The sequence below is a fragment of the Haliotis rufescens genome, unplaced genomic scaffold (genome assembly GCF_023055435.1).
Source record: "Haliotis rufescens isolate VD_foot unplaced genomic scaffold, xgHalRufe1.0.p SCAF_15, whole genome shotgun sequence".
NCBI classification, from domain to species: domain Eukaryota; kingdom Metazoa; phylum Mollusca; class Gastropoda; order Lepetellida; family Haliotidae; genus Haliotis; species Haliotis rufescens.
In genome coordinates, this window is record NW_025963835.1 from 4,695,149 (window position 1) to 4,709,441 (window position 14,293).

Genomic DNA, 14,293 nt, shown 5'->3' on the forward strand with positions numbered 1-14,293 from the left:
ACTCAACTATATGCATATTTTTCTTTTTGAATATCAACTCACTCAGTCACTAACTTGAGCTATCGAACACAGAATCCCCACTATAACGTCAACCTAACGCCTGGGACCTTTCCAGGTAGTGCTACGATTGTCGTAAATCTATGTTAAATTATTTGCGTTACGGGCGTCTTAAGCGACTATTCGTTTATGAAATCTTTTGAAAAGGATTGTTCAGAACCATCAGTCAGAAATGTTCAGATCAATTATCTGATGTTGTGTTACTACTTCAATAGTCCCCGTGAAGATCCAGGTTAGAATAGGTCTTCAGCAACACATGTTTGCCGTTAAAGGCGACTATGCTATCGTAAGAGGCGGCGGTAAACCCGAACTCATTCACTCATTCGACCGATCACTCGTCCCTTCATGCTCGGTTGAGCAGTAATCTGAAACCAGCGGCTGCTGGTGAGGTGAGGTGAAATGGGGCTTAACGTCGAGTTCAAGATTATTGAACTTATATTGCGACGTGCATGCACGTTTGTGCATGTGTGTGACTCCTTGTACTAGTTCGGACTGATGTCGATTTATAGCGCTAGCTCACTGAGATACCATGCCGCAGTTTAACATGAATACCCATCTCAGACACAGTATACTGACTACGAACCGACCAGTCCTTGTTATTATTTAATGCCGAGCGCCAGACAGGGTAACAACAAGTACCATCTTTTAACGTCTACCACAAGACCACGGAGGCGGTCCGTACGGCTGCTGAGATCGATCTGTTCCATGTTGTGGAAACGAAATTCTCCTGCCTGCAGAAGTTGCGTTTGGCTGAACGGCTTGGGATATGGTAGGCCAAGTCGCGCACTTCACTTCAGAGTTGCTTTCCTGATGCGTGCCAATATCCTTTGATCGTCATTTAAAATGCAAAATTCGCCTTGGTTGTGATGTTATATTTTTGTCATCACCATACCCACGATATCCGTGCACTAACGTGGTGAACGTGTAGTGATCTGCATTAATTGGGGCATATTTGAAACTACTCGATTCTGATTGGTCAATCACAGGTATCAGATAAAAATCTCCAACTCTGATTCACAATGATCATGGGAACGATGTAGAGCTTTGTTAGAGCTAAATTAGGTTACCTGTAAATTTAACCATGCTGCATGTATATTGACATTGGAACAGAACGGACAACGTGAAGTTTCTTATGCCTAAGTCAGCGTGGTTAATTTTACATGTAACCTAATTTAGCTCTAATAGCGCTACATTTAGTCCATATGAAACGCGAACCATATTATATTGAGTAATTGTTTCGTTTGTTTGTTGTTTAACGCCGCCCTCAGCAATATTCCAGCTATATGACGGCGGTCTGTAAACAATCGAGTCTGGACCAGACAATCCAGTGATGGATATCATGAGCATCGATCCGCGCAATTGGGATACGATGACATGCATAAACCAAGTCAGCGAGCCTGACCACCTGATCCTGTTAGTCGACTCTTTCGACAAGCCTAGTCGCATCTGAGGACAAGCATGGGTTGCTGAAGAATTATTCTAACCCAGATCTTCACGGGTTTCATATTGAGTGAAGCGGCATGGATTGAATCCAGTGGTTGTCGTTGTGTTCCAAATTCAGTGTAGCTCGGCTAAATGTCCAGGTAACCTAATTTTGTGATGATATACTGTATTTATCGGAAATACAAAATCGATATCTTTTTCTAGTTCTAATAAGACACTACTTTATGCAGGAACTACTTTCAGTCTGCTTTGAAGACACTTAAGACCCGTTGGGATTCCGGGTCAGAATACACGTCACCAGCAACCTATATCGTAAGAGGCGACTGTAAATGGATCAGACGGTCAGACTCGGTGACTTGTTCATGGCGTGTCACCGTGTCCCAACTGCGTGGATTGCTGCTCGCCGTGTCATCCACTGGATTGACTGGAAGATTTCTGTGTGCGGTATTTGAACAACAAACAGACAAACACGCTATGGTTTTCAGAGAAAGATCGTAAAGATCAGAGAGAAAATACACGCATATAGATCTAGATTATATAAGAGACCATATATCGGTATATGGTCTCTGATTATATTCACCCGTGTCTTTTGATCAACGAGTGTTGAAATGTATTATACTAAAAGACATGAGGGTGGGATTCTATTTTTCAGCTAAAATCATTCTTCCATTTTTGCTAGTTTGTAAATTTAAGAAATAAACGACGAGTTTATCACACAATAAAACACTGAGAATAAACCACGTGGCGCGCAGCCATATATCCTCATGGTGCCTGGCCGTCAGCTGGCTTTGCTTACCGCTCAGTGCCACACTGTGATGACGTCGCGGTTTGAATAACAAATATATTGTATCAAAAGTGTTACAACGTTCTTATTTCTTCACACAATGTAACCAAATTGTATAACATGCAACTCGAGTTGGTTGTCTTTCCCACTAACAGTATCTAAAGTAAACAAACCCGAATAATCTGCCTAGCCTTCCATAAAAGTGCTGGTATTGTAAGTTCCTACTTTTCTACATTAATCGTGATATGGAAGCATCCGAATGTGGCAAGTAAAGTAAAGTAAGCGCCCTTGTTTGAAATCTAAATGTCCAGTAATTCATATCATTGCTAGGTACATATCCTAACGGTGACAGACATAATTATGACATTTATGTCAAGGTCCACACTCATCGAAGTGCACATTCATTTTCCGTGATTTATATTTGCAGATAAAAATTCCCGATGAAACTGTCAGTGTTATTGACGTCAAAACAAAATTGACGGAAGTGGTCGTATTAGTGCATACGCAGACTGTTTCAAAGAATATGTTACAATACGAATGGCAGCTTGACTGTGTATCTCGAAGAAATCCCAGTTACGTCCATGTAGGTTTCACTGTCCGTGCTCTTTCATCAGTGACAAAAACAACTTCGGGGTAATTGACATCGGACATTTTCAAAGGACAAAATAAAAAAATCTATTCAACAAAGTAACCTATTTTCAACCACCCATAACTCGGGCGCCATATGTCATACAAGCATTGCTTCGTTGTACAATCACACTGACCTATTATTTTTACTTCGGGTGTTATGATGTGTTGTTGATGGTTTAAATAAATCTAACTTATAAAAAGCTTGAAACGAGATGTAATAGGACAATTTTAATACTTGAATTTGAAAGCTGAAGAAGCGTAGAGGAGGCTATATTTAATACAAGGAAACGATAACTTGCACAGGTAAAAATATTGTTTTTTACGGTACAGTTATAAGTAATATCTAGACTAAGTGAAAAAGAAAATGGCGAAAATATGAATTGCTTAGATTAAAGGAGTGTTCAATGCATATACAGTTCATGTGCTCAAAACTCTGAACAAATTTGTTTCACTATGACCACTAGAAAACATACATCCTCGTCTTAGCTTGTATTTCGCACTTGGGTGCCTTACTTAGGCCCATGCTCAAAATATACTTGCATGGCCAGTCCATGAAGTACAACTTTTTCTTTCTTATTGTTTTATAAATACGTCTTTAGAAGTGCATTTACAACTAGATATATACATGTACGTTCAAGGACATACGTGATCATTTATTTTCAGTATAGTTTCCCATTTCCTTCCATTCTACAAAAGGAAACGTTTAATAATGATCGTAGGTCAATGAAATTAATGGAATTATTTGTCATGAAAGGAAACATACATTCTTGGTATTGAACTTCGAAAATATAACTGGCAAAATCTTTATTATTATTAATCCATTTCAGTTATTATGGCTTTCTTTTGTCCTAGCTAAAATACAACATGGAGGGAACATATACAATTTATAATTTTGAAGAAAAAAAGAACCACAAGAATGCATTCATTTTGCTCTTAGACAAGATTCTTTTTTCTATTTCTTACTAAGGATGCAAAACAAAGTAATTATGACAAAATGCGTATGTGACTGATCGACGTATTTCATGATTTAGATAATGCACAGTGAAAAAAACATAATGAAAACTATTTAAAACATCAAAACGAAATCAAATTTACACTGAAAACATTTTGTCATTCAGAAATCGATTAACTATTTATTGTGTGTTGATCAAATTAGTTTTTTTACTGTTTATGTTATAAATTGAACCATGCGAGATTCTAATATATGAGCCTAAAATATTAAAAATGTTGTCTAATATTGAATCCAGTTTGACAGCTTTCTCACTGTCCAGTCGTCCAAGGCGCCGCGATTCGCTGTGCAGGGTTGCGTCCCTTGGGCACGCCAGAAACCTATGATTGTGAGTTCGAATCCCGGTTCGCCCCGATTATGTTTCTAGGTTTGTGAGCACCATGCCAGTGCTCGTGGGTTTCACCAAGTGGTAAACGTCTGAGACCTGCATCACTTCCGGCATTCCTCCCACATTAAGCTGACACGCCGTGTTATAACTGGAATACTGTTAAAAGCGGCGTTAAACCCAACCTACTCACTCGCTGTAAAACATTCCATTCCCTTACTCAACTATATGTACATTATTTTCACATTATCAAGCCTTCAAACAGATATGTCATACACATATGTCATATGTCAACACAAAAATTTGTAAACAGTGCCAAATGTTCTAACAGTGTTATTCAAGTGATAAACGGTCTCATTCACTCGTCGGTCGCCGTGGAAATCTTTAGATCTACTTTCAAGTTCAGTCATCCACGTCACAATCTGACACACGAGGTCAAATCACGCGCACCTGTCCAGATGACAAATTCACAGCGGCGGAAATCACCGACCGTCTATTAGCCTACATAAATAGAATTTCATATTGTAACGACATTGAACGAAAAAAAAGGCGTTTACTCGTTGCTGACATTTCAGATAACATATGAAATAAGAGTTGAAGACTTGCAACAGAGTATCATACGTTAATCGAGAGTACAGTCTACATCAAAAATTTGTAAATCTTATATATTAATTGGATCTAATATCCATGGTAATATACATACGTGAATATCACATACTCACAATCCCTTATGGGTCACCGTACAAAACTGGCTCCCACATATAGCTTGGTTGAGATCCAGCAATATCTACATTGTAGATATCGCTGCAATGAAATTTTTTTTGCAGACTATTGTGACATTGTTACAATGACGTCACATTCAAATGACATTACTAATGGCTCTGTCACTGAAGCTGTCAACAGTACTTTTTGACACTCAAGACACTGCTTATTACAGTCTACAAACTGAAATAGTTGGAAGAGTGATGGTGGATGATAAATAAAATCTCACCCTCGTGTCTTTTGATATCAAATATATCAACACTCGTTGATAAAAATGGAAAAACTTCACGGCAAGCCTCAGAGTTTTTTTCACTTTTATCAACTCGTGTTGATATATTTGATATCAAAAGACACTCGGGTGAGATTCTCTATATATTCCATTTTCAAATAAGAGTTAAAGACTTGCAATTATAGATTATCATACGTTAATCGAGAGTACAGTCTACATCAATAATTTGTAAATCTAATTTCAATTAGATGTAATATCCATAGCAGAATGTTGGAACTACGAGCTGTCATGTTATGATAATTTATTCCATTTTTCTGAGGGGATTGATAATGTTTATTCATGATTATATATACCTACATAATTGGTTATCAAATGTCTTGAACAATCAGAGCATGTACCCTGTAAATTTGATCCACAGACAATACTACAACACGTATTTTGGCCAACCAATCACAGCGCCATTATCACAGTTTCAATGAAGGAAAAACAAACCGAACTTTGCAGCACCTCGTATCCATAAACAGTTAACTCAAATACAAAAAAGTATTGCTGTCATCATTTTAAAACTTAAGTTGACGTTTTCTTGAACAATAAACTTCCGTTGCGGACGAAACTCAGTAGTCTTACACCAATAACTGTACAGTGGGGAAAAATAATTCTTTCTGACCAGTCTGATCAGCTTTCTTTTTCAAACTGTTGTCTGATACTAAAAAAAAAATTACATGTATGTGACATGGGTGCATAATTAAAATTCCCAGTCATCCGCGTGAAGTTAAACATGGCAGAAAAAGGTCGAAGGAACATTTTAACGAGACCATATATGGTCCATAGATTTCATATAAGAAATGAACGACTCCTGGTCGTTGTTTATCGTACAATAACACACTGCATTGTGATTAAACCACTTTTGTACTTGCCACGCGTCGTTTATTTCTTAATTCCTTTCGAAAAAAATGCACCGATCACGACAACCGTCGTAGAAAACCACAATTGTCGAATGACGTCAACAATCTTCAGCTATGACGTCGTCACTCCCTCATCGACATCCTGCTGCCAAGTTATGGAATAACAGAGACGATTTATGCGACTTATGTCGGATCTAAATGTCTATGATTTGAAAAAAAACCCCAGAGATTCGATCTCATGTTTTAGCAGACACGACCACCAGAAGTCACTGTGTAACGCTGAATAAATGACAACATTAGAGTTACCTCCCTTACTAGCAGGAAGTAGTTATTCACGTGGTTATCGTGTATTGATTTTGAGGAAAGTTGATATTGCATGTCTTTCATATATGACAAACATAATGCATATAAATGAAACATATTAAATCTATTTAGGATCAGGTAACGCGAAAGGAAAACGTGGTTGTAAACTGTCCACACAAGGTCATACTCATAGTTTCACACGAATTTCGTCAACGGTAAGTCTCATAAGAAGCAGAGCGAGTCCTTGGTTACCTGGGGGATTTGGGAGAAAACATTGTTATGGATTCATAACAACTGGGTTTCACTGATCGTCCTCCTTTTTTCAAATTTTGGCGGTTTCTTTGCTGGAACAGGGCGTAGGACAGAGGAAGAGAACAACAAGATGGAGGTGAGTATCTTCGAGAAGCAAATAACGGTACCTCAAGGGTTTGGGGATTTTATTGCCCCGGGCTGTTAAACGAATGACCAGAGGATTGTCACTAAAATCAGATTCTTGGCATGCTTCGTTAGGTATATGGCTAGTCTCATAGGTACACATAGTGCTCTGCAAGAACAGCGCATATACTTATGGTGATCGAGTGATCGAATGACCATGTCAACCGGTGGGGATTCCGTTTGGAATAGCCCCGTGAAGATCCGGGTTAGAATAGGTGTTAAGCAACCCGTGCTTGCTGTAAAAGGCGACTATGCTTGTCGTAAGAGGCCACTAACGGGAACAGGTGGTCAGGCTTGCTGACTTAATAAGGTTGATGCATGTCATTGTATCCCAATTGCGCGGATTGATGATCATGATGTCATGATGTACTGGATTGTCTGTGAAGACTCGATTATTTTATAAACTGCGCTCATATAGCTGGAATACTGCTGAGTGCTGCGTTAAACAAAAGAAACCTCCCAAAAACCAAACCGTTTGGAATACATGTAGTTCCCCAGGCAGTCATGTCTCCTTGTTGACTTGGTTTATTGCAAGTCATTGTATCCCGACAAAATGGATTGTTTCTAACAATATATATCATAACAGGGGTGAAACGATACACCAAGGTCACGATATGATACCTATCATGATACATACGTCACGATACGAAATATATCGTGATGTGCATATTTATTTTGCATGGAAAGTTTTTACCACAAATATTTCAGAGCAGATTCAAATTGAAAAGCTAACTGTAGACACAAATTCGAAGCTGCTATTATGTGTAGTGAACTTGAAATGCTAATTACAACACATTTTGTGATATTTAACTGACAAAAACGCTGGGGGAGGGGGAGGGGGGGATCACTAAAGTAGTAGTAATGTTATTTGGCAAGTGTAAGGTCTTGTATCGAAATGGAAGAAAACGTATCATGTATTGTATCGTCCCATTAAAAGTCACGATACAATGGTGCTCAGGTGGATCATTTCACCCCTTAATATCAACCACTGGTTTGTTTCGTTCAGACTCCAATATCTTTACAGACTGCTTTAATACAGCTTGAATAATACAGGGCTAAACAGACAACAAAGTGTTGTTCGCTGTATAGACTTGTGTCCCTTTGGCATGCCAGAAACCTATGATTGTGGGTTCAAATCCTGGTTCACCCAAATTATGTATTTAGGTTTGTCAGCACCATGCCCGTGCTCGTGGGTTTCATCAAAGTGGTAAACTTCGGGCTTTCCCCGCACAGTAAGATGACTAGCCATGATAAAAATGGATACTGATACTGTTAAGAGCACCGTTTAACCCAACTCATTCACTCACTCATTCATTTGAAACAAAGTGACTGAAGTGTCATAAAATAACAACTTAGATTTTTGCCCGGAGTGTTTAAGTTTGGCATTGTATATCTATAGGGTACATCTATTTATATACATAGGATTAATAGAATTTTCCCTTTATTGTGATAAATGAAGGTGACAGTGGTGGCGAGAATATACTATTGGCAGATGATCTTGGAAAAGGCATGTTATTAGAGGGGTAAACATGCTTTGTTTCAAATGTGCCAGGGAAACAGAAAACTAGAAAGGTTTTGGTGTGCCCTTAGGAATTTAAGTGTTTAAACAGGCATAATATTAATATTTTTATCCCACACAGAGAGGTATACATACACTTATTGACATCTAAGTTGTTACAGTGACTAGTTGATGGACACAGAGTATACTAGCAGAGTATCAGGAAACTCCTAGAAGCCATCTACATCAAAAGGATCCAGCCAGCAATGAACAGAGACCAAGGCTATTACATCCCGCCTGCTTACCATCACCTAATTGCTAAATCCCTTTGTCCATCCAATTAATACAGTGGCTTCCATCATCTCCATCAGTCTGCTTGTTTACTCTGCTAGTATACTCTGTGTTCATTAGTCATCCACTGGCTTCCAATTAGCTTAATCACCTCTCTGTGTCCATCAACTAGTCACTGTAACAACTTAGATGTCAATAAGTGTATATATACCTATGTTGTTTAGCCCTATCCATCACTTGCTTGATAAAGGTGTTAGGATCTACACCGAAACGTCGCACTAATTGTAATAAAGAAGTTGTTCATCCATAGAACTCATCTTACTTCATCACTCCAACTTCTAAATGCCACTCAAAGAAGTGTTTGTGTTATTATTCAAGTTGGTTTTTCCATTCTCCAAATTGTGCAGTGAGGCTGTCTTATTGTTGATAGTCATTTTGGAGAAATAAATGCGAAGTTAATTAATGCGAGCAAAGACCACTCGCATTTGTCAAATTTAATTCACGCTCATATTAATTTCAAGATTTACAGTATTCAGCTGGGGTGATTGACTGGAGACACACCGTGACGCAGTGTCCTTCTTCTGTCCATCCATCTCTCTGTCGTAAACTGTAACGTTTCCAACTTCTCATCTGAAACCACAAGACCATTGCATGGATGACACAAGTGTTATATGTTGCCCAAAAATGTGCTCGCAGAATTCTGATCCAATTGTCTATATGGCTGCCATGGATGTCTGAGATTTTAAGCATTGCCTCTTCAGGAGTCATATTGAAAATGTAATGTCTGACCATTTCTCACCCACTTCTGCTTGTGTCATTATTAAGTGCAGTAAGTATGTGGTATGCCTATTAACATTTATATTGTGATTTTTTTATGCAACTGCAACTTTTCCTTTCAATAGTGATAATACCCATGAGGCTGCAAATAGTGTCCAGAAAATTTGGAGAAGGATGATCATTTCTAACATCCTTGTCGACTCAATCAGAAGACAAGACGAGTTTATCGAGCGAGCATGTTTTTTTGTGAAAGACAAAAGTTACCCTTTATGATTAGGGGTGAAACGTGAGTTTTCATGCGACGATACGATACATGATATGTTTTTCTCTGTATCGATACAAGACATACACTTGCTGATATATATTACTTACTATATTTGTTTAATGACCCCTGGCATATTTATCAGTCAGATATCACAAAATGTGTTGTAATTAGCATTTAAAGTTCACTACTAAAAATAGCCATTTCGAATAAATGCCTACAGGTAGCTTTTCCTTTTGAACCTGCTCTGAAATATTTATTGTCAAGAAGTTTCCATGCCATTTGACGTAAATATGTGTATCATGATACATATCGTATCGTGGTATGTATTGTGACCTTGCTGTGTCGTTTCACCCCTATTTATGATCCGGAAATCAGTGAAACTAGTAGTATTGTTTAGACTAGACTGACTTGAACGAGTTATTATAGATGACACTGCCAATACACAATTCAATGTACAGTTAGTGTACAGGTGATATACACAGATACCTTTATCGGTTTTTGAAAATATTATATGAACAAGAAAAGACTTCACAATTTATAATGCTGTGCAAAGTTGCATCCCTTGGGCAAGCCAGAAACTTATGATTGTGGGTTCAAATCCCGGTTCACCCCGATTATATTTCTAGGTTTGTCTGCACCATATCTGTGCTCGTGGATTTAACCGAAATGGTTAACATCCGAGACCTGCATCACTTTGGGCCTTCTTCCCACATTAAGCTGACAGGCCGTGATATAACTTCAATACTGTTAAAAGCGGCGTTAAACCCAACTCACTCACTCACAATTTATAAAACATTGGGTGAAAATATAATGATGAATTGTTTTGTGTGTCAGGGGCTGTTTTCCTGTTTGGTGACAATGTACCAAGTATTTATATACTGGGCACAATCATTAGCTACTTGCCTCAATGAGACACAAGGATACAGAGTTGTGTCCCTTAGGTGTGGCAGAAATCTATAATTGCGGGTTCAAATCCCAGATTCTCCCTGATTGGGTGTCTAGGTTGGTCAGCACCCTACCCGTGCCTGTGGGTTTCCACAGAGTGTTTCACAGCTAAGACCTACTTCATGTTGGGCTTTCCTTCAACAGTAAGCTAGCATTGTCCCACAACTGTTTGCCATGACTTATAAGACAGTATTACCGGTAATTAAACTGTGACTTCTTATTCACTGACCGACATCCAATAGAACTCATATTTTGGCCTAGTCATTCTTGGCAAACTCAATTTCTCCACAAGCAATAACTGATTTGCCATTGTGCCCACAACTTCAGTCAGGTCTTTCAATCTGAGCAGTAATTTTCCCCGGTCTGACACAGTGTGGTATTATTAGAGCCACTCTTGCCTCGCCCAATCCCTTGTATGGGAAATCAACAAGACGCAAGTGTGAGAGCCACTCTTGCCTTGCCCAATCCCTTGTATGGGAAATCAACAAGACGCAAGTGTGAGAGCCACTCTTGCCTTGCCCAATCCCTTGTATGGGAAATCAACAAGACGCAAGTGTGAGAGCCACTCTTGCCTCGCCCAATCCCTTGTATGGGAAATCAACAAGACGCAAGTGTGAGAGACACTCTTGCCTCGTCCAATCCCTTGTATGGGAAATCAACAAGACGCAAGTGTGAGAGCCACTCTTGCCTCGCCCAATCCCTTGTATGGGAAATCAACAAGACGCAAGTGTGAGAGACACTCTTGCCTCGTCCAATCCCTTGTATGGGAAATCAACAAGACGCAAGTGTGAGAGCCACTCTTGCCTCGCCCAATCCCTTGTATGGGAAATCAACAAGACGCAAGTGTGAGAGCCACTCTTGCCTCGCCCAATCCCTTGTATGGGAAATCAACAAGACGCAAGTGTGAGAGCCACTCTTGCCTCGCCCAGTCCCTTGTATGGGAAATCAACAAGACGCAAGTGTGAGAGCCACTCTTGCCTCGCCCAGTCCCTTGTATGGGAAATCAACAAGACGCAAGTGTGAGAGCCACTCTTGCCTCGCCCAATCCCTTGTATGGGAAATCAACAAGACGCAAGTGTGAGAGCCACTCTTGCCTCGCCCAATCCCTTGTATGGGAAATCAACAAGACGCAAGTGTGAGAGCCACTCTTGCCTCGCCCAATCCCTTGTATGGGAAATCAACAAGACGCAAGTGTGAGAGACACTCTTGCCTCGTCCAATCCCTTGTATGGGAAATCAACAAGACGCAAGTGTGAGAGCCACTCTTGCCTCGTCCAATCCCTTGTATGGGAAATCAACAAGACGCAAGTGTGAGAGCCACTCTTGCCTCGCCCAATCCCTTGTATGGGAAATCAACAAGACGCAAGTGTGAGAGCCCACAAAATATATAAAATCATGCCTCTGTTATTGAATATTATACATGTTTATAAGAAATTATAGGATAATAAGATACTTGTTTAGAAATATTACAAACCTTTACTTGATTTGTAAGATTAGCATGTTCATTATCATCACAGTGGTGTAAAATAATTGGTGATGTTATGTGAAGAACCTTTTTATCAGAATTGTTTCAATCTCATTAAAATCAGAATCTTAGTTCTCGCTACCGCTAAACAAAGATCTGAGGACATTGTTTTGGAATAGTTTGGTTAATCGTTATCCACAGTATGTGTATCGAATACTATGTATTACTATGTTACAGTGACATTAGTGTACCATTTTAACAATGTTTAAAGCAATGACAAAGTGATATGTTTAGGAGATAAACATACTGTGTTTTCAATGTAGAGCTAGGTTACTGTAGATTTAACCCCGCTAAATTGAATTTGGAACCAAATGCGCAGCGTGTAGTTATAGGTACAAGTACTGCAACAGTACTGTGTTATAGGTACAAGTGTTGCAACAGTACTGTGTTATAGGTACAAGTGTTGCAACAGTACTGTGTTATAGGTACAAGTGTTGCAACAGCACTGTGTTATAGGTACAAGTGTTGCAACAGCACTGTGTTATAGGTACAAGTGTTGCAACAGTAGTGTGTTATAGGTACAAGTGTTGCAACAGTAGTGTGTTATAGGTACAAGTGTTGCAACAGTACTGTTATATAGGTACAGGTACTGCAACAGCACTGTGTTATAGGTACAAGTGTTGCAACAGTAGTGTGTTATAGGAACAAGTGTTGCAACAGTAGTGTGTTATAGGTACAAGTGTTGCAACAGTACTGTGTTATAGGTACAAGTGTTGGAACAGTAGTGTGTTATAGGTACAAGTGTGGCAACAGTAGTGTTTTATAGGTACAAGTACTGCAACAGTAGTGTGTTATAGGTACAAGTGTTGCAACAGTAGTGTGTTATAGGTACAAGTGTTGAAACAGTAGTGTGTTATAGGTACAAGTACTGCAACAGCACTGTGTTATAGGTACAGGTACTGCAACAGTAGTGTGTTATAGGTACAAGTGTTGCAACAGTAGTGTGTTATAGGTACAAGTGTTGAAACAGTAGTGTGTTAAAGGTACAAGTACTGCAACAGCACTGTGTTATAGGTACAAGTGTTGCAACAGTAGTGTGTTATAGGTACAAGTGTTGCAACAGTAGTGTGTTATAGGTACAAGTGTTGCAACAGCACTGTGTTATAGGTACAAGTGTTGCAACAGCACTGTGTTATAGGTACAAGTGTTGCAACAGTAGTGTGTTATAGGTACAAGTGTTGCAACAGTAGTGTGTTATAGGTACAAGTGTTGCAACAGTACTGTTATATAGGTACAGGTACTGCAACAGCACTGTGTTATAGGTACAAGTGTTGCAACAGTAGTGTGTTATAGGTACAAGTGTTGCAACAGCACTGTGTTATAGGTACAAGTGTTGCAACAGTACTGTGTTATAGGTACAAGTGTTGCAACAGTACTGTGTTATAGGTACAAGTGTTGCAACAGTAGTGTTTTATGGGTACAAGTACTGCAACAGTAGTGTGTAATAGGTACAAGTGTTGCAACAGTAGTGTGTTATAGGTACAAGTGTTGCAACAGTAGTGTGTTATAGGTACAAGTGTTGCAACAGTAGTGTGTTATAGGTACAAGTACTGCAACATCACTGTGTTATAGGTACAAGTGTTCCAACAGTAGTGTGTTATAGGTACAAGTGTTGCAACAGTAGTTTGTTATAGGTACAAGTACTGCAACAGCACTGTGTTATGGGTACAAGTGTTGCAACAGTAGTGTGTTATAGGTACAAGTGTTGCAACAGTAGTGTGTTATAGGTACAAGTGTTGGAACAGTACTGTGTTATAGGTACAGGTACTGCAACAGCACTGTGTTATAGGTACAAGTGTTGCAACAGTAGTGTGTTATAGGTACAAGTGTTGCAACAGTAGTGTGTTATAGGTACAAGTGTGGCAACAGTACTGTGTTATAGGTACAAGTACTGCAACAGTACTGTGTTATAGGTACAAGTGTTGCAACAGTAGTGTGTTATAGGTACAATTGTTGTAACAGTAGTGTGTTATAGGTACAAGTGTTGCAACAGCACTGTGTTATAGGTACAAGTGTTGAAACAGCACTGTGTTATAGGTACAGGTACTGCAACAGCACTGTGTTATAGGTACAAGTGTTGCAACAGTAGTGTGTTATAGGTACAAGTGTTG

General features: G+C 39.2%; 1 protein-coding gene across 1 annotated transcript in view; it reads left to right on the forward strand.

Moving 5' to 3' along the window:
• Positions 1-6,480: 6,480 nt before the first annotated feature.
• Positions 6,481-14,293, forward strand: part of LOC124134969 (solute carrier family 22 member 6-B-like) — a 37,746-nt gene continuing 29,933 nt past the window's right edge. The window contains exon 1 of the mRNA XM_048396060.1: positions 6,481-6,835. The gene's annotated coding sequence lies outside the window, so the exon portion shown is untranslated. The remainder of the gene's footprint in view (positions 6,836-14,293) is intronic.